This window comes from Anser brachyrhynchus, assembly GCF_964034855.1.
Source record: "Anser brachyrhynchus genome assembly, chromosome: 6".
Lineage (NCBI taxonomy): Eukaryota > Metazoa > Chordata > Aves > Anseriformes > Anatidae > Anser > Anser brachyrhynchus.
Window position 1 is genome coordinate 11,852,379 of NC_137700.1, and position 25,329 is coordinate 11,877,707.

A 25,329-nucleotide genomic window follows, 5' to 3' on the forward strand; every position below is an offset into this window, starting at 1 on the left:
CTGCTGAACTTTACAACGGTGCTGTTAATTAAGGTACAAAACCTCTGAATGTATTATGTGATCAGTTGACCAATGGTTGACCTTTCACATACTGGTTCTGATCTTAGCCGCTGACGGTATGTGTTTAATATAAACTTAAATTGTTTGATAGTTATTCAGTGGGAGAGGGGAAAATGGTAATTCTCTTCTGAGCTATGCCATTTTTCTACATTTGTTGCATCTAAAATAGATTTCCATTGTGTTTTGAGGTCTGAGGGCAAAAAGCACAATACTGAGAATTATTGCTGGCAATGCTAAGATATTGCAAGACCAGATGAGCCTTTGAATACCTCCCAAAGTCCCCTTACACCGTCTTACTTCCTCTTGAAGTCATCTTTATTTTTTCCACGTATATCTCTTAATTAAAAATATATATACAGCTAGGATAATTTAAATATAAAAGAAAGCCTAGTTTTGGCAGAAAAGAAGGGAATTGATAACTTAAGAGACCAGAGCTCTGAAGTGCTATTTCATTTGCACAGATTCTAGAAAATAAGAAAAAGGAAGTTTGTGTATATTTTGGTATCTTGCCCTTGTTTGTCTTCTGTCACAGAAGAATTCATACACAACTTTGCTCATTATGTAGCTGTTATGTTTTTCATCCATGTTCTATCATTAGAAGCAGTGCCTTGGTCCCTCTTTCATGACAAAAATAATGAAAACTAACTTTACTAAACAAAAAGCTATTTCAGTGTAAATCTGGAATAATGTCATATAAAATAAAAATACACTTAAAATAAGAACCTTACCTTTAAACTAATTCCAATAAATCAATTATTCAATTGAGTTAAAATTTCTATTTCCCAGAAAAATAGTCCTTGAAAACCTCGAGCATTATAACTGCCTTACAAAACAGAAGATGCCTAATGATCACCTTGATCACCAGCGATCGCTAACTGTTCAAGAAGAATGGATGACTTGCTTCATATCCAGTTCATAGAGGCAGCAAAGTGAAAATTCAATTTGTATGAGGTTAAAACGTTTCTGCATCTTGCTTTATAAGGGAAAAACAAGGAGATTCAGACAAAATGCCGTGGATTCACAGCACGTTAATCCCTCCTACAAGGGAAGATCTACATCAGTTTAAAATGATTTCTCTTATTGTTACAGTTTCAGCTGATTCATCTTAAGTTTAAAAGCAATTCTCCAGTAAAGAAGCCCCGTCTATCTCAGGTGAGATTTATTCTGGAAACACTTTCCTCTTACAATTAGTGCATATTGCAGCATGCAAGCTGAGTTGCTGGAAGAACTTCTGGGCTCTATATATGTAAGAGCCTCAAGGTTTGACCAATGCTGACAGATGAATTTGAACTAAGCATAGACCTCCAACCTCTGAACCACAGTTGGTTTGGTATGTGGAGTAAGTGAACAATATTTCAAACTAGCAAACCCACTTCAAAATTTTAGGTATTTTACTTACTTAATAAGACTATTTGTGTTACAATATGTAAACTATTTCAAAATTTAGAGAAGTAATTTAGAATGTCGCTTTGTGTGAGTTATCTGCACAGGTACTCTGTGTGAAAATTATGAATAGAGAATAGCTGCTTTCAGATAGTTCCCCATCTAAAGATCACTTAAATTTACTTTTATAATCCCTGTTTTAGACTCTCCATGGATACAATACCAATAAAATGTACTTGGGATAGGAGAAAAACAGGACAAGTTAATGTTACCAGTAGCAGCTCCGCTGAGTGCATGTGTAAAACAAATATTGATAGGACAAAAATTACTGTGTATTTTAATCATGATCATATTTCCTGTTGTCAGTTGCACAAAAACAGTGCATCTAACATCCAAATGAGTTGAGATGTGTTTTGCTGATTACTGCAGCAGATGGTACATCTCAATTAGGGAAAAATATTTTCTGTTGGCTTATTATACTTTTAAATTAAATTCAGTTTGAGTAGAAGATCAAACATAGCAAAACAAAGAATTATTTTTACTGGTTCTTTTATCATCAGCCTGGGTATTGCACAAAATAGTAATATATTACATTAAGTAGTAACCATGAATGGCAAACAAAGCTGCTTATTCTGTTTAAATTTTTCCCGCTGTAATATCAATACAATTTCATGATGAAATACATTAAGAACTGGAACTTGGCAGCGGATATTAATTTTTGTTTAATTTGCATGGAAGTTACCTGGGATGTGAAGGGATGATGAAAAATACATCGATTGTGCAGGAGAAGAAACAGGTTGCACAGGAGATGATGGTATCCACCACTACCTTAAACTGTTTGTACAAGGGATCATCTGATTGTGAGCATTACAAGAAGTGATTTGTATTGCTTCTAATTTGGAGAGAAATACCTTGTTGATATAGTAAAACTACCTAGCTCTCTTACGAGATATGCTAGCTATGCTATCATGAAAAGAACAGTAATCAAATACAAAAATATTAACTTTTACAGGCTGGCTAAGAAACCGGAATACGAGGAATTCACTTGACTAAGCCTTCTCAATCGCAACTTGTGGATATTATGTTAACTGCTACAGTTAACACTGGTCAATGACTTCTGAAGCCTTAGCATGGTAAGAAAAGGAATCAAACCCTCTGATTTCACAGCTTCTGTTGAATAAGTAGAAACACAGTGTTTGTGCTACTAGGGCTGTGACCTTTCCTTGGAGAAACATACTTTCATGATGTTTCTTTCATTTGGAATTTATCAGTAAAACAGTACTGGTAGTGCTTGCATTTTGCAGTATGGAAGACTATTCAGCTGTACTCTGAAAAAAATATTAAGGAGTTTGAGGGTTTCTAAAGGAAGTGGGTCACATTTATTCCTGCTGCAACCTTTTTGTCAACGGATAATGAATTACATCAAAAATGAGTTTTGCCTTATACTAAGGATGAAGCTGACCTTCTTTGAGATAACCACAAATGGGCAAAAGTGGTTTTCTTAGTCATTTTCCATTTGAATGCTAAGTGTTTAGTATGATACTTCATTTATCATTTTAAATATTTAATTGTAAGACAGATCTTGATGTTTTAAACTTCCTGCTGCTAGCAGGCCAGTGCGTTTCTGCCAGGTGCATTTGGAGCAGGTAGTTCTACTTTTTGGAAAACTGCCTTCAGTGACATCTCTTACATCTCTTTCTGAGCTTTTTTTTATTTTTATTTTTTTATTGTGGTATTTTCAACTATCAACTACATACTACTACACAAAATAATTACAGAATTTTTTTTCTTTTTTATCTGAGCCAGGTGTTGGCAGTGTAGCAATCTGATAATGGCTCCAGGGCAACGATGAAAACAACAACTTGTTCTCTGCATACTCTTCCTGGCTTTGAAATATAGTAGTGTGAAGACTTCATATATTTGCAACTTACGTTAACTGTGGAGTTGTACAAAAAATAATTAAATAGCAGAATATGGTTGAACTGAGACTGTGGAATATTTTATCTGGTCAGCTGAAATTGCTTTAAAATATGTTTTGGCAGCAAAATATCATACTGAACTTTGTTTAGTAAAATATTTAAAATCTATCTGCGAGTGTTTGGCAGTTAGTAGAGCACACACAGGGGACACTGTTCCTTGGAAGTGGACTTCACAAATTCAGAAGGTTTGCCTTGAATATGGATATTTTGATAATGGCTAAAAGCTCTATTTCAGTAAAGACAAAATATTAACTGCTGTTTTTCTGATAGCCTTTGAGTATCATTTGGTAGGCAAGATGCACAAGGTTTACACTATACAACTGGCTATTCTAGCTCTCATTAATGGAAGTTGGTTTTTACACTTCAGGTAGGTGAGTCAATGCTCAGACAAGCAGTAGAAACTAATTGACTTCTGTGCTAGAGCAGAGTATTCTAGGTCATGTTCAAAGTGTTTTGGTAAATCTAAATAACTCATTTGTTGCTCAGAGAAAGAGAACAGAGTTCTTCATATATAGTTTGGCAACCTTTTATTAGTCTTTATCAGAGGATTTTAGTAATTTGGGCAACGCTTTTCCTTGTTTGACATTAAAGGCAATAAATACTGACTACAATGAGAGTAAATTCATAAAAATAAGGTTTAAAAAAAGATTTAGAAAATAAGATAAATAATTAAAAGCTAAAATGTACAGATATTTTTCTTCTGTATGAATGATTAAAATGGCAAGCACACTTTTACCATCATTTTTTCCTGAATCAAAGTCAATAAAGGCCAGGATATCAGCCAATGCTTTCCTTTCAACCATTTCCTTTGACAATCTAGGACAACACCAGTGGATTTCTTTCATCTCCTTCCTACCCACTAGCATTTCCCCACCCCCCAAATGAAGAACTATTTTGGCACTGTATAATAGCTGAAAATGTTTCATTTTAAGGTTTATTTTTAATTTTAGCTAGTGCAACATCACTCCCACTTGTTTTACCTAAAAGTTTCCTTCTGTTTAAAGTACACTCTTCCGTTTTGCTAGATTGGTGCTGGTTTAAACAAGCCTAGCTAAGGCAGAAAACCTAGTGTGTGTCCTTTACAGTGTCCTGTACTTTGCCCTTGATTAGTGGGGTTGCTTACACCGTCAATTATTAGTAGACACTGCTGCTGCTCTGCTCTTTGATCCTTTCAGCCCTTCATTCTGCCATGCCTAGTGAATAATGATGATGGGGAAGGAAGGTCTGCTTTGTTCAAGGATTGCAGGCCACTTCACTTACATTAGTTCTACAGCAATGTTCTCTGATATTTATGAATGTAAAACCTGATTCAAAAGTAGCATTATGTCAAATGAATACAAATACAGAAAGTACAATGGGCTGTGGAGTAGGCCCTTGTTTCTATTGTTTTCTCAAAAATGAAAAATAATGGTCAGTAGCTTTTAGGTGTGTGCAATGACACTTCTAATGGTGCAGGACTAGAAGAAAAGAATGGTCTGTGCCTTTCAGCATATCTCAGCAGCCTACAGAGTTCTTTCAATGATTCATGAAGATGGATATTGGTCAATAAGCTCTGTCAGAAGGAAGAGAACAGGGAACTAGTTCTTAATTACCATCCGGTTTAGGGTTATACATGTTTAAAATAAAGCTTCTGGCCCCTGCTTTGCTCTTGTTGAGGGTGTTTCTAATTTAAAAAAAAAAAAAAAGTCACTGATAAACTAATTGCCAGCAACAGTGACATATTTCTTTGTGCTCAGAGGGAGAAGTTTGGCCCATTTCTGTCCCGCTGTTTCCTGAGTGCTTGCTGGCTGCCTCACCTCTGAGTCTGCAGCTAGGAGGGCTGGGGAACCGAGCCCTCCCATGTATAGGGCAGCAAATGGGGCTGTGAAGGTCTGCTAAACACAACCACAATATCCTATGGATATCTTTCATGATAAGTGATGACTTATCGGTTGTACATAGTCTGGTAGGTCAACAATCCTATCCATTAAAATATCATAATGCTACCTCTTTTCCTAATGTTTGTTAAAGATTAAGCTTAAAAATTAAAATGTATTATTTGTATTATTGTATTTTTTCCTCTGCACACTCGGTTGTAACTACAGAAGACTATATTTAGACTGTCTTTGTGGCATTTTTACCTATTCCTAAAACTAGTTCAGTTTAAATTCACCCAAGCCTAATTATCAAAATTGGCTCTAGTTACTGCTGTAACAGTTTGGCCTTTGTAATTACACAAGCTCTTTAAAACTGACATTAGTAAATGTAAAAGAGCAGTGTTTAAATGTGTTTTTGTGTGCATAGAGAGAGCATAAGGTGCAGAAGGTAAGAGAGTTGAAAACTGTTCAGATGCTTGCATATGCTTTATCTTTCTTCTCTACTACATAAATGTTTCCAGCTAACCAGAATGTTAACATTAGCTAAATGTAAGTTAAAAGTATGTCTGTGTCCCAGTGAAATAGTTGGATTAGTAAGGGAGGAAAAACAAGTGTGAAGAACTAAGGAAAGCATACATCTAGGGAATGACATAACAGAAAGAGACCTTAAGCTTCCATTTAATCCTCTTCATCATAAACGTGTATACAAATTTCTCTTGTAATCTTGGCTCAGCTAAATACTTCCTAATCTCTTCTGTTGTCATTGTTTCACATTTCCTCTGAAAGTGCTTCATTGTGTTGGCTTAATACAAACAATGTGCTTTTTTTTTTTTTTAATCATTGTGGGAACTGTCTAAAATTGCAGAGCCTTCTGACTCTGTTAGGTACAGTCAACTCAGTTTTCATGGCAGGTAAATGAAAACATTAGATTTCTCATCAGCACTCCTATTTAAAAGCTTTTTGTTGTTGTTGCTGGTGGTGGTAATTGCATTGATATGTGTACTTTCTTTCCTTTCATAGTTCTATATACAATATGAAATTGATATTTAATACCATACCTCTAATAGAAAACAAGGTAAGGATTTGGGGGAAAAAAGAAGTCATACAAAGGGTCATGCTGAAAAACAGTGATGGTTAAGTATCCTGTTTGTGTCATTAGAGGGAAAAAAAAAGAAAAGACAAGCCCACAGCCAGAGTGCAATGCACCTGGCCTGTTGAGCAAAGATCCCCTCTCCTTCCAGCTGGTTCAGACTTATTCCAAATTTTTGTCTGTTGGTCTTCTGTGTGCCTGTTACTGAGCAACAATAAATGCACACAGTTTTTGTTGGTGTTTTTTTTTTTTCCATAATACTTTGTCTTGACTCCCACTGGATATATGAGAAGAGAAAAATGCAAAAGCAGGGTATCTAAAATAGAGGAACAGCTTTATATATTTTTTCAATCTTTAGCTTAAGAAAAAATTAAAAATTCATCGATTTCCATAATTTACAATTTCTAGGAAATTCTATAATATAAATAACATTAAAATCAGAAAAACTTGGTTGGCTTTGTAAATATTTTTGTGTCTGTATTCGGTTAGTATGTTTAATATTTCCTTTGTGAATTAAATTTGTCACTTAAAAAAAAAAAAGAACAACAATATGGCTTTGGCAGAAGTTAATTTTTCTTTAAAAAAAACAACAAAACAACATCCTAAATAGACTTATGTAGGTGACTGATCTAAAGATGTTAGCCAAGCTGGTAAAGGAAAAGTGCTTTGCAAATTAAAAATTAAATACAGGTTTATTTGGTGCTTCAAAATGTCACATCTCAGCTTGTGCCCTATTGTAGGTGTGCAAAGTTTGTCAGGAATTTGGTAATTAAATATCATGATAGAACGTGATTTGAATGAGTATTGAGAATGAACACACTTAGTATTTTTGTATGTTCTAAAAATGTCCACAAGGATCATCCTGTTAAACTCCACTTACAGTGGGAGATGAGTTCTGAAAGACTGCTGGATTTTTTGTCTCCTGCCAAGACTTATTTGTGTACTTAACTAATACAATACCAGTTTTGACTGATTATAGTTACACTTATGCAGTACATGACATCTGTATGTACTCTAAACAGTTACACTGGTAGCACTAGGAAAGCTCAGATTGACTGAAGACTGAAATGTTACCAGACAACTTATTTTGTTTGTCACCCAGTGGAAATGCTGTTGCAATCTGAATTATTGGCATGAACTAGAAAGTTTTGTGTCTCTTAGGTTTACAGTAGAAACTAGAGAATCCAGAACCCTGAAAAAGCACCCATGAAAAAAATATATATATTTTCAGTAAAACATCATTTTTTTGCTTTAGGAACAAATTTTGGGGAAATTGATTCCATGGGCAACCTGCTCTCCCCCTCCATCCCCTCTTCACTCTCACACTCTTACGGGATTTTCAGTATTAGAAAATGTACTGCAACTTCAGGGACTGAAAAGTAAAAAAACAAAAACCAAACCAAACAAACAAAAACAAAGACAGAGAAATCCTCAGCACTGATTTATTGGATCTATATGTTGAAAGCCCATCCAGTTGACAGTTAAGAACATAATTGTTATTAAATATTTGTGAAGGATAATCAGCAAAAGCAAAAAGAATTTATCTTCTTGCAAATGGACAAGATGTTGTTACCTAGAACAACGTGCTGTCATTGAGAAAGGAGAAATTTAGGCTGAATATCAGGAGAAGTTTCCTGACAGGAAGTTTTATTAGACTGTGGAACTGAACCTCAAGAGAAGAGATAGGAGCCCAGCTGAGGCATTGAGAACAGACTGAGAAAAATGTCAGGAAAATGTACTCTAGGGAACCATGTTCAGCTATTGCTGGATTGGATGGTAACCTTGTATGTCATTTGCATTTCCACCTGTCATAATTCTAGGGTTCATTAGCCAGCAACTCCTTTCCTCTGCCCTCTGGTACCTCCAGGACAACTTTCAGGCTCTTTGTGAATACGTGATTACTGCAAAGCATGTGCAGCCTTTGTTCTGCGGCAGAATAGTGGCCTGCAAGCCTTCCTGATGAGACCACATGCCCACTTTGGCTGTTTTTGTTGTTTTTCCTTTTAAGTGGCTCTGAAAAAAGTGTGATTACTTTTAGTCTCATGAACTCTGTTTTTTTTTTTTTTTTTCCCATTCTCAAAATAATGATTTTCAACCCTAATTAGAATAATCCTAAAAAGTATTGAGTTGGGGCTTTAAGAAGAAAAATGTGTTCTTAGTGCTCTCAAACATTTGAAGACTTAAGCTGTTTAGCAGATGACTTGTGTCATGAGAATGTGTTACAAAAGAAGAACACTTGTAATCTCTGTCTAAAAATTGTGAAAAGGGGACACTAATTTTTAGAAAAGTTGCATTTTAAAATGAAGCTTTTATGAGTCCCTTGCTCAAAGACTGGTTGCCAGTAGAAATCTTGTGCTCAAAATCTGTTAGACTTTGAGACTTTTGTTCACTCATTTTATAACTCCTCTTAACTTTTAGCTTTGTATGAGGTGTCAGGGCTGTCAGCTGTGAGGAGGAGGATTAGAAAGCAAGTCAGAAAGAACATTTTCCCCAGTGAGTCTCATGTGTTGTCAGTGGCCTTTCAGCAGAGCTCCCTGCCGTCCAGCTGCCGTGTGACATCATGGTGTGCACTTGAAATCCCCGCAGACTTTGGCTGGGTAATTTACTGGGAATTTTTTTAATCCAGCCCAGTATAAGCTTTGCACTTTTAACCATTTTGTTGCTATAAAGACTGGCAAGCATTTGTTTAGAAATATTAATAAACAAATGTTTATTTAATACGTGCAAAAAAGTGATAAACAGGCTGTTTTATATAACATTTTTACAAGCTACTCTTGGTGTACGTTTTTATGTGTTCCAGTGTTTACTAGACGGTAGTAAACTATTGCTGTTTCAAGGAAATAGAGTTCCTTGGAAGGTGTTTTTTTTTTCCTTCTCTGGAGAGGGTGCATATGTCTGATGCGATTAAATGCCTTCCACCTACAAAGAGACCAGAACAAGGGTTATTCACCTCTAACCTCCGTCACATCTATTTGATAAAGTGCTCTGTTCATAGGTTGCCTTGAGAATTGACTGAGGCTAACTTTGTGGCTTTTCCTCTGTGGCTGTGGAGGGTGGTTGGTTTGTTACAACTAAGTATTTCTATGTTGATCTGTTTCTGAGACAGCCAACAAACTGGAGTCTTATGACATAATTATCATTATAAGTCATATGAGTCTTATGTTGATGTTGTAGAAAATCACAGCTTAAAAACAAGCTAAACAAATTCTTACATCTGCCCCTAATCAATATGAAGATTAAAGTGTCAGATTAAATCCTTTGGGTAGTTTGTTGTTGCTGAAATTGAAGATAAATATATAAGAATACCTTTTCCTTTCAGGTTTTCTAACAACTCTTTATAGCTACCCATTTAGGAGGAACAAATCACATACTAGAAATGAAATGTTATTACTTTCAGACAAAATACAGTGAACATGTTAACAATCTGGTTAATAGAGCCTCTCAGAAATCTGAATGCTCTGTGGGCTGAATTATTGGTAGAGGTTCCTACATTTTAGTTCCTTGCTTAAAAAATCGCTAGATTTTTTTTTTAAATCAAATTAATAATCCTAATAGTAGTGCAGTGATAAATAAAAAATATGTATCTTACACGCCTGCTAATACAGATATTGAGATTGCAAAAAGAATGTGTTGCCCAAATAACAGCTGAATAACATATATATATATATATTTTTTTTTTCACTCACTGTAGAATTGCACCACTAAAATAAATGTACATGTTGAATTAATCTGCCTGAATGGTTTGCAGATGAGGGACAGTTTCTAAGGTTGCTTTAGATTTTCATTGTAATTGTGAGGCTGCAAACTGCTTCAATGCCATTGTAAGGACTCTGCCGTTGTGCTGGAGTTATTGGGAGGTGGGGAAAGCTGTCCCTGCAGGTAGTCAGCGTCCAAAGGGGAAGGATGCAAAGGCCCCTGTGGTAAATACAAGAACCCAGTGTTGGATGTAGCTATTGAGAAAAAAAAAAAAAAAAAAAAAAAAAGATGGTGACTATGTATTTCATCAAAATGCTTCAAAGGACTCAAAAAAAAAAAAAAAAGTTCTGATACAGAAGGCTTGTGCCTTCCATCTTCTCGTTATTCTGAGCAACTGTCCCTGGTGTAACTCAGCTTCAAGTTCCCATAGATATTTGTTCAAATAAAAGTTTAGGTTGCTGTCTGGACTGATGGTAAATTTGAGTGAGGGTAGAAAGCTCTCAGGTCTCCGTGTCAGGTTGCCTAACAGGTTAGAAATGAATTTTGTGACTGATGAAAGGTAAACTTTCCAATTTAAACCCAAACTAAGATATGGCCACATTTCATGTCTTAATTTCATTAAGAAATTAATTAGACTTTGACCAAAAATGGAGCTCTCAACTTGGCTGTGAACTGTATTTTAACCATGACATCCCTCTGGAAACACAGGAGTATGACTCTTCCCTGATGCCCTCTTCCTGTATTTTTTATAATTCTCATTTTATGAGAAAGATAAGACAATCTAGACCTTTGGCCCCATCCCTTAAAATGCACTTGAGACATTCATTAATGGTTCAGAAATTATTTGTGTCATGTCTTACTGGTTAAATATCACATTTATTTATGGTTTCATGCTTCTTTCTAGGGCTTTAGACATCTACATTTTCAAGCAAGGGAATACTCAGTATAAGATTATTTGAACAAACCAGCTTTAAAGAAAAAATATCCAGACCTTCCTAGTCGTATTCTCTCTCTTCTCTTACAACTCTTTAAACGTTATTTTTCCATAAAGTGGATAAATTTTTTTGAAAGTATTTTCATTATCTTGAGTATAAACATATATAGAAGAGGATCCATGAGTATTGTCAATTTCTATTTTTTTCTCTGTGTATGGAAAAAGAAATGCATAAACAGTACACTGAGATAGGAGCATGATGGTTAAGTGATAAACAGTATTGCAGTGACTGATCCTGCTCGCCTTGAGTTCTCAATTAGAAGATGAGACGTTAACCACCAACTGCCCTTTGCACATCACTGATAAGGGACCAGGCAAATGTTTTTAAAACTAACTTTACACCCTAATGCAGGTGCTTGTGTGCACTGTTCATGTTCATTAATAGCTATAGCATTCGTTTCAGTAGAGGATACTTAAAGAATACCTCTGTTTTGAAGGGAAAGGGATTGATTTGTATGTTTCTATTCCATTTGGAAAAACAGTCTGAATTAGATTCTCCAAAATGCATGCTGTGGTATCACTATATACAGACAGAGAGCTGCCCTATTTCTTTTTTATTACTATTGTTTACAACTTTTTAAGAACTTAAGAAATTTGTTTCTTCTATTACTTTTACCAAACGTGTTGCTTGGGAGTACAGTTCTAAGTTATACAGTGGGGTATGTCAGCATTTCAGATATTGACCAGGTTTTTTTCAGGGACATTTTCAAACTTGGTTTTTAAGGAAAATGTTTCCTGTCCTTCCAACATGAGCTCTACCCAAGAGGTGAGGTAGTTCCCAACCACTTTTTTTTTTTTTTTGTATTTGTTTGTGGTTTTCCCTCTCTGTCTTTCTTTTGAGAAACCAAAATAACTTCTTCTAAAACCTGTGATTAGGACAACAGTTTTCCTTCCCTAATGGTATAAAAATAGGAAGTATGGGGTTGCAAGGTGGAGTAATAGTAACAAATATTCAAGTTTAATTTAAAATACAATTTGAAACATTTTTTTTTCAGTTTGCATCTTTAATACCTCATCCAGCATTAGCTGCTTCCTTTTTTGGCTTCACCATTTTGTTCATAATCTTTTATGTTTACTTAAGTCTTTCCCTCTTTGCATGTATATTACTTTTCACAGAAAATGTCAAAAAAGTTAGTAATTAATCATTATTAGCTCTTTCTGCAACAGCTGGTTTGATTTAACTTACTGGCTACTAATGATTTGACCAATTGATTTAAAGTTTCAATTACATAAATATTTTTAATTATTTTTAATTAATTTAAAAATGTTTTAATTAAGTTTTAAATTATTTTGCTGGTTAGTTTTTGAGAGGACATTTTTTCCCCTAAATATCTTTTAATTTTCAGTAGCAGTTGTTTAAAAATATACGCCTTTGGTTGTGTAGATGAGTGTGATGGCATTGAAAGTGATTTTAAATTGAGTCAGCGTTACTGATTGTGCTGCTGCAGTAGGAAGAACAGGTGATTTTATATTGTCTTCATAGCATTTTTGAAACCGAACAGAGGATTCATTTTGAAATCTGTTATTGACACTCACATATCTGTGAAGATTTAGTCTAAGGGGTGGTTAGGATTTCCACCTGAATTGAAGTAGCCCTGTATTCCTCTGCCTCGTTTCCCAGGGACAACTCTTTATTTCTTGTGAGCAGCCCAGGCCCCTTCCGAGGGACTCAGCAGTTAAATCTATGGAGCTTTCTCCTAAAGCAGCTTCATTGTCCAGTTACTTCACTGCCGACTGTTTTTTGACTGGCCTGCAAGTTATTGAGAACTGCTGTTTCCATTCCATCTGTAACATATATATTGGCTAAGGCTTTTAAAAACAGTATTAAGCTTTCAGTTAAAACTGTAGGCATCTGAAGCCTCAGAAGATGAAGTTCAAGTCTGTGTAGTATGCTTTTCTCCATATTTATGCTGTATTCTCCGTTTTCTTTTTGTGTCCTTTCGCTCTAATTTAATGTAAAGAATGATTTTTTTTTTTTTTTTTAGTTTACTGACGTTAGGAAGAAATACCTGCAATTTACATTACAATGCACATTACATTTGTAAAAATGCAATTGCAAAATTTAACTTGTATTTGTGTCACTGTGGGCACAATTCTAAACTTTTTAAAGTTTTTGAAATTCTAAAGTTTTTAAAGAAGGCACAGCAAGGGCCTTATTAATGCTGTTTATATTATTTCCCAGACTTCTGAGCAAGGCCTACTCCTACCCCTCGTGCTGAGTTTGCATCTGCTGTCTTATTTTTGTTTGGGGTGAGGGGGGTGTTGGAAGAAATGTTTTTAATCATGCATTTTAATCGTGCTCAGTGTAGCATAGAATAATACTGTGCTTGAAATCACATTCCTACAAATGTGTATAATTGCCTTCCAAAAGAAACCTTAGTGACCCTCTCTCTATGTCTGAGACTATCCAAACAGAAATACAATAATGAAAACCCTGGGCCAAAACTGGACCGATGCTGAATGACTACCACACAGTCAGTTGGCAGCTCTGCTGAATAAAAATTAGCCAAGTACCACAATGTTTGATCCAATAATATCAACCAAAACAATCAATTAGTCTTATTGTAATAATCTCTTTCAGAAAGCATGAAGGTACTAAAATGCCTTTTGGCATATTGGTCTACGTATTGATTGGTCCTTCTAAGGCCATTTTCTTCTGCTTACCACTGTCTGGATGGCTGCTCCTTTCCTTAAAATTCGTCCAGTTTATTACATGGCTGGCTCTGTGCCTGGACTCTCATATGTTGTTGTAACTCAGATAGGTTTTAAGTATCTCTTAAAACTTAACAGGTAGCAAAATCTGGCCATGTTTCTTAATTTCTTTCCTTGAAAATTAGATATTTTATTTGATTTTAACTGTCACCCATCCTCATTTCAGTTATCCTTTCTGAGCTGTTTCCTTCCTCCAATTTATATCCTCAGACTCTTTTTGTTAATATTACAAATTCGTGAGAATTTTAGTTCTGCTCCTGTTGAACAACCATAATCAGTTGTATTGCAGTAAAAATTTAATGGTGGAATATGCAATAGTGGCATTTTTCAAAGGTATCATTTGTTAAGAATAGAATTTTAAATTTTGTGATATCATGCCTCATCTCAATACAAATAGCAAGAATCCATTATTATTTTGAATCAACTGCAAAAATCTGATGCACTAAAAAAAATGTCCATAGGAAAAGAACTGTAAAGTTAGTTTGTATTATATATTAGTTTGCTAAGCCATTATGACTTTGCATCAAGATGCAGATAGACTCATCTCTCCTCTGATTTTAATAGAAGAAACGTCTGTTCTTGTCTGTTGGTTTATTTACGTTCACTAGAATTTCAGACAATATCGGAAGAAATTTCCATTATGAAGTAATGTTATATTTTTTTCTTTTAAACCTTATATGTAATTAATTTATGCATATTAATGTCTATGCTTGGCTGTTTTTCAGTAGTACTTGAAAAATTATTTCTTTCTTATTACTTTCTATCCAGACAGCACCATATTCTCAGAAAAACTCGAGTTCATTTTCTGCCAAACATTATGTTTTCTGTAATTTTTTTTTGCAGAAATCTTGAATAATTCCCACGTCCATATTGGTCCATTGGCACTTCCAAGTTGAGCTCATTAAATCTCAGAAGTCTTCTCAAAAAGTCAAGTGGTGACAGGGTGTTGATTAAATTTGTTAACTGTAGAAGAAAATTGAGTCAGCTCTGGGTCATGCAATACACAAATGAGCTTATAGAAATCATTTTCTTCCCTTTTCACTCCGTAGGAAAAGATATTGTCTCTGTTTGCTGCCTCACGGCAGATGTGGTTACCAAACATTCAGATTTTCAGACAGGCATCTCAAGCAGTTAAGAGGTGAATGTCTCAAATAAAAAAATATGTATATATAAAATATATATACACTGTATACATATATGCACTAGAGCTTTTTTATTATTTTGCATGACTAATTTATGTGGGCTTTTTTTTTCTTTTTTCTTTCTTATTTTGGTCAATGTTTTCCCTGGCTTGTAAGTGAAAGAGGGGAAAGAAGCAGTACACACCATGGGAGACAGATATCACCTTCTTGTATTAGCATATATTTACTCATTTTTATTACTGGATTATTTATTTATTGCTGCTTCTTCATATTCTGTTCTATCTAGTCCCAGTAATGAGTACCTCCACACCCATTTTCTGGTAATCTTTGGTAATACCAGCTATTTTGCTACCAATAGCACCATGACATGATTTTTTTTGCAGCATGGGAAATCGGGATAAACTGTTGAATCAATTTATGTTGCAAAGTGTTGAGAGACATGTAACTATCTCAGACAAATTCCAAAATAATAGTTTGCCTACATATGAGGGCTAATGCAGTCATTCTGACCAAGTATGCACAAATAGGAATGGATTTAATATTTGAGCATTCCCATATTTTTCCATATCATGTTTAATGGGTAATGAAGACTTTTCTTTTTATTTATGTGAATTAAGTTCTTTAAAGATCGTAACAGAGGGGAGTTTGCCACTTACTGAAATAATTTGTCACAGCACAACTTCTTCAGTGTTCACAAGGAGGTTCAAGACTTGAGCTTTGCACACCTCACGAAAGTAAGCAATAAGAAAGCCCAACACATCCAGGGAATGGACTTCGAAATTAGGGAGAGCTGCATTACAGATGTGTACTTCTCTGAAGCAGAGACCACCAGTTCTGATGCTTGTTGTTCCTTTGAAAGTACAGATCTCTTTTTAAAAATATGCAGCTCTCCAAAGTTTAGGGCACAGACTGGAAGTTCCAGGGACTTGGCTTCCATCCCTGTCCGTGCTGTGATCTTAAAATATGACTGAGAAAATGTTCATAATAGTTATTTCAGTTGCAACATCCAAGAGGACCAGTTGGTCAACAGACCATTTGTGGCCTTTATATGTGTTGATTTCATTCTGCATACATGTAGGTCTCATCTGAAAGGCATGAGACTTTTACTGAATTGATAGATGTGCTGGAAAAAATAAAGAAAAAAAAAACTGATGGTAGCCAGGAACAGAATTTTTATATTACCAGCATTGTTCTTGTTAGGAGTACAGTGCACACAGCACAGTGCAAATTACACACTCAACTCTCTATGCGTATCTGTAGAAAATATTACATCTCTTGTTCCTCTTCTGTGCAAAGCACTATCAATCCAAAACTGCCTAACATGAATAAGCATACACTAGAAACTAGGACAAGCCTGCCAAAACTTGTATTTTTCCAAAGCCTGGGCCTCCAAAATGGAGACATGTTTTTAATTAGCCATATGATGACAAGATTAAGAATGCAGGCACTTATTTTCACTTAACATAGTCCCACAGCTGTTATGGCCAAAAGTTTAAAACTTTTTTTTTTTTGGGGGGGGGGGGGGGGGAGGGAGGCAATATGAGTAATAATTAGAATTGAATTCCCCTAGTTACAGCTGAATGGGCATCAGAGTACTTAAGGCAGATCATTCATGTCAGTAAATTGCCATAGATCCATTAAGTTAATTGAAATAAGGATAATTTAAACTTGCTGGGAATTGGACTACTATGGTGAAAGACACAAGGCAAGTCAAAAACCGTATTTGTAATTTTATTTCACTGGGTAAAGAATGACACCTTAGGGTCTGTCTTCTGTTTGCCATAAGACTGGGCAAGGATTCTAATTTCTCTGTGCCTATAAAATGATTTCATTTCATGTCTGTATCCCAGAGATGGATTAATTTTATAATATGGTCTCTATACTGACTTTGGAGAATTTACCTTGATTCACAACAGTTATATATCATTTGTACAGAACTTGGGGAATGCTGGATGAAAGGTGGTATGGAAATGCAAATAATTTTATATTATTGATATTAATACGTTATCAGTTGCTTGCTGTAACATGATCAGTTTTAGATCTTGAATATTCTTCTTCATGATAACTATATAGTCAAAGAACAATCCACTTTTTCTTTCACAGGTAACTGTCTTTGAAGCATACTTTCAAATATCTCTTTGCCGACTGTCCTGAAGTTCAGTCTCTACATCTAAGTGCTGTGCGTGCACTCTTTTACTTTCTCTGTGCTGGGAAACTGTTGTAAATGGTTTTCTTTAGCTGGGTCAGGAAGTATTTTTCCATTTGGCTACTCTTTATTCCTGCTTTTCATTTACAGAGTAATTTCGTAGTTAGGCACTAGGCAGCTGCTCTTCTAATGTGTGGACTGGCTTAGCAAATAATTTTATTATGTCTACAGTGCAGCAGGTTGCATTATAAAGTTTCAGACAAGGCTATCTCCTTCCTCTCTCTTTTATAGCTTTTAGCTATGCATGTGCAATTAAATAGGGTAGCTGACTCTGTGGACATCTTGATAGAGGAATAGCCTCTTTGAACAGTAGGAGTATCAGTTCAAGATTAGTTTAGACCAATCTAATTGCAGGCTGCTCCTATTGACCCTCATTGTCTCTGTTTCTCCTTCTTCTCAGCTAATTTTCAGCAGAAACACTTCCCCGAACCCAGTTTGTGGTGTGGCTACATGTGTGCCAATGATGGCAAAAGAGAAAAGAAGGAAGGAGTGGGAGGGAGGAGGAAATGACTGTGGTAGTCGGGATTCAGGTTGTGCCAAACCAGTCCACAACAGTGCCCTCAGCTGTGTGTACTCACCACTCTGAACAGTCAATTTTGTTTTTGCTTGTGAAGCTGATTTTCCAGAGCACTCTCATCTTCCCAGTTCTGCTCTGGTAGCACGCTAAACAGCAATGCCAGTGTTTGCTCTACTTTTTTTTTTACAGGCTTTGAGTCTTGTAAGATTCTGTAAAATCTGGAAGGTGTGCTAGAGTAGAGCCCTCTAGTACAGGTTTCATGTTTACAATTTCAATGTTTACATTGAAGATGTAGTAAAGGGTTCAGTCTGAGATATAATAAGCCATTTTTAGCAAGTTCTGTAGTGAAAATATTTTGCAAAATTATTTTTGTTTTTACAAATTGTATAAGCTTAGGACACAGCAGTATGAAGACAGGACCAAGTTAAAATAATATTTCCTGTCAGACTTGAGTTTATGAAGACCAGCTTCAGACTCAGCTTTACTCAGTGTCAGAGCTATTTCAACTTACCATTCAAACTAAACAAATGAAGCTTTAATTGTACTGGACAGATACTAAACTGCAGCATACAGATGTGCCCATTGTATGTAAAGAAGCCAATTCCAATCTCCTTTGTATCAAACAAAAGCCTTTTAGGCATGTGTTCAGAAAAAGTGTATTCCTACTCTTGGAGCCAATAGGAAACACCAGTCAATGGGACTTTGATTTATTTTCAGTTGTATATATTTCTCCTCATGATTCAACTAAAAGGATCCTCACTAAACACCTTTGGGCAGTACTGGGGAGCAAAATCTGAGTCTGGCTGCTCATTTGTATCGCAGCTTTCAGTAGGACTCCTGTATTTGCACATACTTCTAAGCCACCTGTTACTGTAGAATTTGGGGAACATTTATACAGTTGCACTTAGAAGAATGACCAGTTCTGGAATTGTAACTTAGGAAACTAAACTTCCACTTATAAAAGCCAGAAAGTAATCATAATAGCGCTCTATTTGCAAAGCTAAGGCTCTCCTCACCAAAGTGACAAATTCAAAGCTGATAAGGGAGGAATGAGGTTGGCTATAGTGTAACAAGAACTTATGAGACGCAGTTATTTAGAAAATTATTCCTTTTCTGTTCTGTATAAGAAAAAGCTATAAGTAATTTGTGTATATAAAAATGGGACTTTATATAGTCCTTTGCCTGGGTAGCTCACTCACAAAGCTGCTGTACCTGTTCACTGTAGCTTTGTGAATACCATTTGTGCAGTGCTATTAGCAAAACATGCTTAACCCAATTAATTTCATCTATTTCCATCTAGAAAGTAGATGGTGCTGGGGAGAACAACTTTTTATCAAGGCACAATTGATAAATGCATTAATTGTTCTTGCCTAGCAATCTCCTCACACTGTAATTCTTTCAGAAATTTTGAAAAGACTGTTTTTGCCTCCATCTTCAGTTATGACCTCTGGTTTAATTATATATCACTTTCCGCCAATAGGGACAGAAGTCATTGTCTTATTAGATTTCCCAAGAGTTTGAGCATGTTCTGTTGGTGCATGTATGTTGGAGGAGAGACGTGCTGCAGAACCTATTTAACACTGTTGGTTTTCTGATTGTAGCTTCTGAGAAGCTCGTGCCCAGGGTGAGGTTAGAGCCAGCATTTGGCATAATTCTGCAGTACTGTTGAAAGGGACAGTCCCACTCATTCTGCCTCTCACCGCCAGCTACTTGCTCTGTCCCCCCTGTGTGCTTGAGTAAGTGTCTGTGCGACAATGCCCTGAGCTAGAACAAGGATCCAGCCCGAGAACCAAACCTTTTTTACTTATTAAATTTTCAGCTGAATCAGTTCCTGTGCACGTTACAGTAGCATGGTAACAGTAGTTAGTCTCAGCCCAAGGTAGAAACAAATAACTGCAAACAGAGGGTGAGACCACACTATATGTGCTAGCTTCTAGTGATGTTGGATTAAGATGATTTTATAATTAAGTTCCAATGATTACTTTTACGCTTTTCTTAGAAATCAACCATGTAGGTGAGTACTGTAAGATGTCACTTTGCTCGTATCTCACAAAAGCCTTTTGCTTCCATCTTGTTAATGTGCATTTAATTAAACTAACAATGATGCAGATGATTGCTGTGAAAGTTCCTAATGATACTGGATATATGATCTGTTTCACTGGAGTCATATGTTTCCCCATTTTCTTCTCATGTACTGATGAAATTAATTGCTTCTGTTGCCTAAATCCACAGACTCAGAAGGGTCTATTGCTCTGTTTTATTCCATTGAAGCTTTTTATTCATTTGTTCAGAGGTTATAGCTGAAATTACTGAATTTTTCCTTTAGGAGTTCCAATGCTCTGTTGTGAGTCCCTGAAAGAAAGCAGGGATGGGTTGCCTCTTTTGGAACATATTGCTTGGTTTTTAATACATTTTTTCCTCAGTGTGTTCCCTATGATTCCACACGGCAATGCTCCAGCACTGGGCTGAAAAGCAATTTCATATTTCCTTCTGTTTCTGTTTCAGTGCTACCTTTGACTCTGACTAATGCTAACCAGTGTAATTATTGGTGACATGCCTCCTATGCTTTCCATTTCCACTAAATCCACAGAATTATATTCTTCAGTCCACAGCAGTTATGAGCACAATATTTGAGAAAGCTGGGAGAGAGTATTGAGGATAAAAAAAGAGATGGTAAACCAAACAAGCACTGTGAAATCAAACTCATAACAGGTTTGAACTTAATCTCTTCAAAACTCCCGTTAAAATAAATGTGGATTCTACTTCTGCGCTTTCACAACCACTGCTTTGATCTTTTCTCTTGGAAGTCTGTGTTTGACCTTATCTCAGTCTGTTAAGGTATGAGACACCCTCTGCTGACTTGTCTTTGCACTTCTGCATGTGAGAGCCAAGACCAGCCTGTTTTTTTTGTTTTTTCTCCAAACAAATGAAAACAAATTCTATTTTTTTTGATGTGTAGAGAAACACATGAAAGTTCTTGTGTGCATATGCTCTAAAATAACTACACATTATCTAATGGGGTTGCTGGTATTTTAAAGTTTGTATTAACAGACCGGATATAAGATAAAAGGGGTTGTGGGTTTCTGCATGACCAATGAGAAAACAATGTTGTGCGCTTCTGAAAAAAAGAGGTAAAAAGTAAGGTTAGCTGAAAGAGTCTCTTGCTATTGGGTTTACTAGACCTGAAAGGTGATGCCCAGCATCTCCTGCAGGTCCCCTTAGGTCCTGCCATTTCTAGCATGTGATGCACAGATCCCAGAGGAATTACCACGTCAGTTTCTTGCTTTAAGTTGTTATGAACTTAAAAATTTTCTTATCTATTTAATAGAAATAGACATGTTATGAGATATTTCTCAGTGTACCAATTTCTATTGTTGGTGTCTGACCTGTTGGTTTTGCTTTTCGGTCTGTCTTAAAAAAGCTGTCTTATAATATTTGATGGTTTTATAAAAATGTTGGAAATGTGAATCTAAGGTATGTTCGCTGAAAGAATAGTAGGAAACTATGAAGAAGAAAAGTAATGCAAAGTTATTCCAATATGGCATATCAAAATAACTATCTGCATAATTCTTCAAATGTATCTTTTGCTGTGGAAAACCAAGAAAATAAGTATGGGAAAAATCTGGGATTTTTCCAGATGAGCTGGGACAGAGCTCATGTCCTTTGTGTGTGTATCGAATAGGTAAGTGTGTGGTTTTGTTTTATTTCTCGTGTAAAACTTAACACTGTTGTTCTTATTGTCTGTTTCTTTCACCTTCCTTTTTGATGTGTTATACAGGATATAGATGCAATCATTTTATTTTTACTTATCCCTTATTTAAGCAGCCTTGTCCAGAATTTAGCTACCTATCTTCCTGATCCAGGAGTGCAAATATGTCCCAGGGAAAAAAAAATAATAAAAAAATATCCCTAGATTTTTGTCTGTTAAATTAAGTGCTTTTCTTCAGGATTATTAAGTATTCTCTGTCCATGTCTTAAGAATTCTCTGTCCATATCTTAAAAACCTTACAAGAAAAATAAATTAAGAAGAGTAATCCTAATTGCTAAAATTTGTATCCTAAACATAAAATATATCCTAAAATGTATGCTAGGGTGATTTGTGGAAAGACCTGCAGCTAGCTGAAGCTTTCCAACTAAATTTGGGTGGTGGCCCAAAATAAAAATAAAAAAGTATATAAAAAAAAGTCTATTTAATGGTGTATTTTATCTTTCATTTTTGCCACTTAAATGACAAAATTAAATGGCATCTAGTATAAATTTTGCATAACGTTCAAATTGACATGAAAGGTTACTTCAGAAAATTATTATTGTTTTGTATATCTATCCATTTCCATTTTAAAATGTAGAATAATAAATACTTTCAAGCTTCATAGATTTGCCTGCAAAATACAGGTTCTGTTTCCTGAATGCTACTTTTTTTTCTTTTTTTTTTTTTTTTTTCAATTTTATTCCCCACCCCATTGCTGCAAGCAATATCTGCTGCTGCAGTGCTTGCCAGCTTGGGTTGCCTTCTGAACTGTGCTGCAAGAGGATCAAGTTATTCAGAAACATTTGTAAATAGTAATGTGTGGTTTCCATGTGCTTAAACTGTGATGCATTGTGATCATCTTCTTAAAGAGCTACTTTTTTCAGTTTCTTAATGACATCTGTTGTCATTGTGATTCAAAGAAGATTTGATGATTCTTGTAGTGAGGCCAAACGCTGTAATCAAAGCCGTTGATAAACCTGCCTTTGATAAACTTCATGATACAGGATACAAAAAAGACTGATTCTTTAAATCCACTAACACCCCCCCCCCAAGCCTGTACACTTGCACACATAGACATACAGATGCACATGCACGCATGTTTTAGCTCTAACATTGAAAATGTGCCTCCAGTCATGGTTGATAAAGGCGTTACATGAAAGCAGTGAACACAAATGAGCTGCTGAACAAGGCTCCTCTAGAGTCAGAGGGTGCCTATTCATAATTTTCCAGAAGGCTTGGATTTGGATGCCTGCAGAAAGAAGAAGATTGCACAATGTTCAATCATCTTCTGAAAGATGTTTTGCAAATGTTAAACCTAGGAACTCAAATGTTGCTGTTCCGCTGGTAATGTAAGGAATTAAGTGTTAGTGAGCTGCAAAAAAATATATGATCTCCAACAGCTCATATGTAGCTCATGGGACTCTGAGACAGCATCAGAGTGTAGCAGAAATAAATTCAAATCCTTTATTTAATAGATTGGGACAGACAAAGGACCTCATTACAGTCCTAGTTTAGACCTACACCTCAGTTCCACTTTTAGGACCTTGCAAGTTAGAATAGCGTTGTCAGCTCTGTCAAAACTGAGAGTAGCAGAGGGTTCCTGAAAACTATTGTGGATTTTACACAGAAAGTTAAAATGGTATACGGACATTCAGAGCATACAAAATTCTACTTTTCATTTTTACTCCATGAAGAAATAGGTTTTGCAGAGAAATAAAAAATTAATGTTGCAGCACCTTACTTAGTTGCCTCTGATTTTCTTGAGGGGAGAAAAAATAATCAAACAGTTTTATGTTGATTACCAACCAATTAACCTTTGTTTTTTTTCTGAACCGCATCTATTCAATGTCTGCATTTGATTTTGTTTTCTGATTTTGTTTTATTATTTTTTTTTTCCAGGCTGGAAGGATTATCCTGTTGCATTGTAAACAACCACTAAACCTTCTAAAGAGATTTCTCATCTGCACTGTTTTGCTGGTGAGTTGCTTGAAGCCTGATGCTATAAAGATAATAGAATTAGCAGACCTAGCAGGCCTCATTATTTTTAATTACTATTACTGCTGCTCACACACTACATGTAATTTGGTAATGCTGGAGTGGGGTGTGGGGAGGGAACCAATTCTGTATTTCAGAATGGTCCGTCATAGAAGTGTTTGTTGTCAAATCCTTCTGTGAATTATGTGTTTCTTTCAGATTTATCTTTTTAATAATATTCTGATCAAATCTCAGAAACTCAACATAACAATAGGAAAAAGGGAATGTAGACCATAAATAGGTCAAAATCAAAGAACCTTCAGCTCACAGTTTGGTTCATTTATCAAAGCAAAATCAATTGTTATTATTAGCCTATTATCATCATCCTTCCAGTGAGCTGGCTTCATTTTAATCGATATTTCCAATTAGTCTACATCAAATACAGTTTTAAACTGTAGCAACTCGGCTCAGTGTAGGCTAAATATATATATGTGTTTCTGTGTCTCTTCCTTTCATTCTATCTTTGTTAATAAGATATTTCTTTGCAAATAAGTAATAAGCAGCCAAGTGAAAAACATATTTGTAATAGTTATGCATCAGAGTCAATAATGGATTACCTACTGTGTTAAAATGCTATTTGTCTTTTATTTGTATGAACTATATGCTTTAAATAGTACATCATGTAATAAATTACTCATCATTAAATAACTTCAAATAATCATCACTGAAGTTTCAGGTCACAGCAAAGAGAAACTGAGGATCAGTGCTCTGTGGCAATGTTTTTTACTGGCTATTTTTGACTTGTAAAATAAATGTTTGTGGAAATGGCTGCAAGTCATTCTTTTCCCATTCTTTTTCATGCCAGAAGTATCTTTGCTCTTCCATGGTTTGCCTGATAGCTCCCTAGATTTATATATATTATATATTCTTTCTGATTTTCCCCTATTAAATTAGTATTGCTGCTTTATACATGCAGTGCTAAAAGCAAAGCAGAATTAATCCATACTGGTTCTGTCTCGCTATCATGTCTTGCGCTGGCCCAAGCAGGGATTTCATGTTTTTAAGAGAACAATGAAAAAGCACCTGTTTACATTATTGTTATTATTATTTTTAATTTTGGCTGCCTATTAGAAGGCTACACAGATGGTCTTCTTTTTCCTTCCCCTTAATAAAAATACAGCAACTGCTATGGATAAGAACAATTGTTCTGCTTTCTTTCAGGGATTTAGACACTAGTTATTCATGCAATAACAGTTTCCATAAGGCATACTTTCCAGGTGGACAACATAGTTCTAGTTCAAGCATTCATAACTCAGAAGTATTTAGCATCTCAATGTATGTACTAATTTATGAAAGCAAGAGGAGGCTTACGTAAGCTGCTTTTCCTAAACAAACATAAATTGGTGTGTGTTTCTATATATACACATCAGAAGCCTTTCTTTGGAGGTCAATGAAAAGAGCAGATTATTGAGAGAAGTCCAGTTCTGTTGCCAATATATGGAAGTTGTTCTGCCCAGTGAGGTCAGCAAGGACACAATCTGTACTGCGTCTTTGCAAACGATTTTGTCATAGTTTAGTTCATGTGACTCTAGGCCTGCATTTTCTATTTAAAAATTATTCTAATCCTTAACCTTTTTACTTATATATCTCATCCAGTCATCCAAACTATTCTCTTAACAATGGATGTGTCAACCCAGAACAACCAGCCTTCCTTGACTCTGGTGTCAACTACACATGTGCACTGTTGATTAAACATGCAGTTTCTATGTTTTTCATTCTGACAGGCTGCTTTGTCTGTTTTGATTCCTGTACTTCCTCCATTGTATATTCTGAAGTCAGCTACAGTTTTCAGTAATACTTTTAGCATAGGTCTGTTTAAAAGCATAAAGCCAAAGTGACCATTACTCTAATGGGAACTGAAGTACAAGTTCAAGGCAGATTCAACTCTTTATTCACAAAGTTTCTGCATTCC

At 35.6% G+C, this 25,329-nt stretch overlaps 1 protein-coding gene across 1 annotated transcript in view; it reads left to right on the forward strand.

The window, feature by feature from the left end:
• The first annotated feature begins 22,480 nt into the window (after positions 1–22,480).
• RET (ret proto-oncogene) overlaps positions 22,481–25,329 on the forward strand; it is a 127,679-nt gene continuing 124,830 nt past the window's right edge. The window contains exon 1 of the mRNA XM_080597237.1: positions 22,481–23,360. The gene's annotated coding sequence lies outside the window, so the exon portion shown is untranslated. The remainder of the gene's footprint in view (positions 23,361–25,329) is intronic.